At 35.3% G+C, this 4761-nt stretch overlaps 1 pseudogene; it reads right to left on the bottom strand.

The window, feature by feature from the left end:
- Window positions 1-3712: 3712 nt before the first annotated feature.
- LOC100024031 (uridylate-specific endoribonuclease-like) lies at window positions 3713-4404 on the bottom strand (annotated as a pseudogene).
- Window positions 4405-4761: the final 357 nt, after the last annotated feature.

Below are 4761 nucleotides of genomic sequence, written 5' to 3'. Positions count from 1 at the left end.
AATTGCTTCACAAAGTATAAGATAAATGAAACTCTAGAAAAGCTAACAGTTATCACAAAGAGTCAACATAACTTCATTAAGAACAAATCATGCGAGAGTAATTTTATTTCCTTTTATGACAAGTTTTTTTTAATTAAAAGATCAGGAGAATTCTATAGAAACCCTACTGTTTACTCAGATGTTAGCAAAGTATTTGACAAAAATACCTGATTCTTCTTTTATGGAAAAGATGAAATAGATGTTAGCTAGATGATAAAACAGTCAAGTGTGTTTGAAAGTAGTTGAAAAGATTGTTGGGTAAGATGGAGAAATGAAGTGAGTATTTTGCCAAGATCTCTCAACACATTCTTTTAAACAACTTAAAATGGCATATCAGAATGTCTTCTGAGAAAAAACAAAAAGTCACAGTGAATCATTTTTCCTGTCCAGGATAGCATAAAAGAGAAAGAAAAGTTTCTGGACAGTGCAGTGGGAGGTAGCCAGGAGCACAACACAATGTAGTGGAAGCATAACTGTTCATAGGCTTTGATGAGAGTAGCAAAAGTGGCAGAATAGGGAGTGACCAGTCCAGAGGGATGGTAAGGGGACTGAATACTTTGTCAGAAAGAGATTTCAGAATATCCTTGTTCTAAAACTAGGCACAGGATGGGATCTGACAGCTCTCTTAACCATTATTTATTTCTGGGTCATAGTTCTGGGTGATGAGGAGCAATTGTGGTGTCAAAGGAGGAGGGGCTCCACCTGAATAAGAACTGGAGTGGAGACTAGGAAGGTAGTGATACCTCTCTAGATAATACCAATTTGGAAGTATCAAAAACGTGCAGACACCCATTGCAAAAGAAACGAAGGAGAAATTGAAAGAATTCACCAATCACTACCTGAAAGAAATGCCAAAATGAATGCTACCTAGAAATTAATCCCAAATTATGATGTTCTTAGTTTATATAGAAAATAATTCAAGCAACTACAAAGAAAGAATGCAAATACCATGAAGTCATAGTCAAGTTTTAGCAGTCATTGCCATAAAGAAACTGAGGGATTTGAATATAACATTTTGGAAAGCAAAGTAGTTAGAATTAACTAAGAATAACCTGCTCAGCAAAAATGAATATAATCTTTTGGGGGGGGGGATGTATATTTAATGAAATAGAGGACTTTCAAGACTTCCCTGAGTTAATTCCAGAGCTGTATAGAAGATTTGCCATTCAAACATGACTCATTAAAAGCACGAAAAGGTAAACATAAGAGACAAATTATATTGGACTTAGTAAGGTTTAACTTTTTTTTACATTCCTATATGAAAAGATGTCTATATGTAATGTAAAATAAGAATAGGATATATGAATAAGATGTTAAGATAATTTCAAAGGAAGAATGGAAGGGTCAGAAAGTGGAAAGAGGTAGAAAATGGGAAAATTATCTCACAAAAATAACTATGCAAGGGAATTTTTAGAAAGGAGGGGAAAATGAGAGGGGACAGTGTGTAATAATTAAATTTCATTCTCATTAGAAGCGATTGAATAGCTGCACCCTAAGAGTAGTCTTTAAGACTCTATTATTAACGTTGAAGAATATATATATATATATATATATATATATATTATATACTATAGTCCTTAAACACCTGGGCTATACCCAGTAAGTTTGATATTTTTTACTAATGACTTGTCTACAGTTACGAAGAGTATTTTTATCAAAATTTCACATAGCAAAAAAGATGAGAGCATTGAAAAGCTAAAATGCTGGGGTGAACTAGAGATTATCTTCAGTAGGGAACGATGGGGTTAAAAAATGTTACTCGTATTGGAGACACAGAAATTTACTTTGTAAGTAAAAGACGAGATGTTATAACTAGAGAACAATCCCTGTGCAAAATGTCAAGGTTTTAGCACATCACAAGCTCAGTATGAGTCAATAGTATGATATGACAAAAAAGGAGAATAACAAAAATGAATAGGAAGTTAATCTTCAACAGACAATGTATACAAAATGGTAGCAAGAATAAACCTGTTGAATCCTGCCCATTGTCTAGAGTATTGTATTCAGTTATGGACATTACATTATAGAGAAATGATGGTAGGAACACAATCAGGATAGTGGATGGTGTCAAAAATTATTTGTTGTTTGAACAAAAAGGAAATACTTAGCCTGAAGAAACGAATTTGAAAGGGTGGGATGGTTGTCTTGAAGCATGTGATGTTCTGACATTTGGAAGAGGGATTAGACTTGTTCTATTTTGCCCCAGAGGGAAAATCTAGAAGCAATGAGTTAAAGTTGCAAAGAGGAAAATCTAGGCTTTATGAAAGAAAAAGCTGTCTAATAATGAGAGCTATCTAAGGAAGAATGATCTATTTCAGTAAGTGGATCCCTCATTTCTTTTTTTTTTTGAGATGCTTATTCTGTCTTTATTAATGATCATTAGTCCTTTGATTTAGTTGTACATATGTGGCTTGTTTGTGTATTGCACATTTACAAAAATAGACCCAAGTATTATGTTAGTGCTAGAGTATTTGGTATTCACATGGAAAACTCTTCTCTAAAACATACTGTTGACACAATACTATGAATGGCCCAATATAAAACTTGGTATTTTTTAGGAAGATTTTTTAAGTTTATTATGGACTGTCCATCCTTGAATCCATTGAGATCTATACTAAATAGAACTAAAAATCACCTTCAAGTTAAAAGGGAGTTAAACCAAAACATCTTATTACTTACTTGATGTCAGTGAATAATATCAAGCTAGTTTCACCAAAAAGCATGTTAACACATCTTTCAGTATGTATAATGCTCTAGTGAGATAGCAACATGGCTTTTAGTTGACCTCAATAAGTGTACAATTATTTTTAGTTTATCATGGCATTCTTATTTGTTTTTGAGGAAGTTTAGCTAAAGACAGTCTGGAACAAGTTGGTATCTTGCTATTTTTCTTTTCTATTTGCTGTTTTACAGACTACTTCACAGATATACAAAATAACTGCTAATTACAGTTGAATAAAAGTATTAGGAGGTAAGCTCTCTGAAAGGATCTTTAGTGCAACTCTTATAGCAGATGGAGATGGCCTCAGAGATCATTTGTTTCTTATCCTGTCCCTGCATGATTTTAATCTCCTTTGCTATAGGATTTCCTATTGTGAAAAGTTTTATTTCAAGGAGTTTGGAGATTATGAACATTTGGGGTAGCTAACATTAAAAAAGCTTTTCTTAAATGATTGTTATGTCTAGTGTGATACCTAGGCAATTGTGGGCAACAGATTTGTTCATAATGATCTAGTTCTAATATGTTTTATTAGTTGAGTTCTCCAACATATTTGAGGTCTCTAATGGTGAAATGGACTAGTATCTAGGCATGTGTATTATTGCTATCATTATTGTTGTTCCATAACATATTAGTTTTTTTTAAAAACCTAGTTATCAATATTCTACTCATAAATTATATCCACTAGTCTTCACTGCAGAAATGCTAGAGGACCTTGGTCCAGATCTTCCTCTGGATTGGTTGTTGTCGTCATTGTTTCCTAATTTAAATCTTTCTTCTTTCACCTTTTTTGGCTTTCCTAGGCTTGAGAACCTTCTTTGACAGTCATTTTTTTGATGAAAACTCCATTTCAAATAGGTCAGTGTATAATACCTCCCAACTCTAGCCCAGGGCAGATAGCACCACAGCTCCTGAAGACCTCCAATGAACCTCACATTCTTTCCTTTCCCAGAACTCTAATTCATAGAAGATACTATAAAGGCTGTAGCAATGTACTTCTTGCCATTTCCATAGGTCACCTTGTCCCAGGTATAGGCTTGGATAGCCAGGGGGTACCCACCTAGGCTCAAATGACCCACACCACCAGGCCAGCTGATGAAGCACAAGGAATAGAAAGCAAACTCCAGACTACTGCCAATGAAGGCCAATCCCACTTCTTTGAAGTAGCCATCCCAGTTGAATTACCTTCCTAGAACATCAGAATATGAGTCTCAAAGCCCATCATAGTTATGGCTATAATAGTTGACCAGACCCTCCTTCTCCTGCAAGTAGAAGCGGATCCAGTTATGGAATCCTGACACTTTTCCCTTTTTCACTTCACTGGAGAAAACATGTTTAAAGCCACTGGAGTCACCTTCATCATGGCCCCAGGAATACAACCCAAACCACAGCTTCTTCAGGTCACTGACAAATTATTGCTCTGAGCTGTATCTGTTTTTTTGATGGAGGAAGCCATAGAGTTCCTTCATGACCGTTGTCTTCATTATCTCTTGAAGAAAAGCGTCTTGTTCTTCAAGCTGCTGAGAACTGAAGTGTTCCCCCTGACCTGTTACCTGGGGGTAGTTATTGAGTAGACTGATGAATGCAGCATAGGTTGGTTTGGAGAAAAGGTCTTCATTTACATAGCTGTAGAGCCTGAGTGACATTAATTAAGAGAAATTGGAATTGGGTCCCAAGGCAGAACAAAAATTATGGTCCTAAGGCAGAGAAAGAAGGGGCTTGGTACTGTCTACATGGAATCTAGAAGCCCTTAGTTTCTGGATCCCTCATTTCTAAAAGACTTTCAAAAAGGCTGAATGAACGCTTACTAAGAATATTATACAGAGAATTCTTGCTCAGAAATACATTCCACTATAAGCTCCCTGAAGTGTCTTTCACCTTTAAAATTCTGGAATTGTGGGAGCAACACATGATTTAGGGAACTCTTTATAGAGAAAATCCTTAAAACATTCTTGAAGGATTGGATTGGGTGATCTCTAAAATTTGGTCCAAATTGAAAATGT

This window comes from Monodelphis domestica, chromosome 4 (assembly GCF_027887165.1).
Source record: "Monodelphis domestica isolate mMonDom1 chromosome 4, mMonDom1.pri, whole genome shotgun sequence".
Taxonomy (NCBI): Eukaryota; Metazoa; Chordata; class Mammalia; order Didelphimorphia; family Didelphidae; genus Monodelphis; species Monodelphis domestica.
Note: the sequence above shows the minus strand (reverse complement) of the source record. Positions and strands in the feature narration are given on the sequence as shown.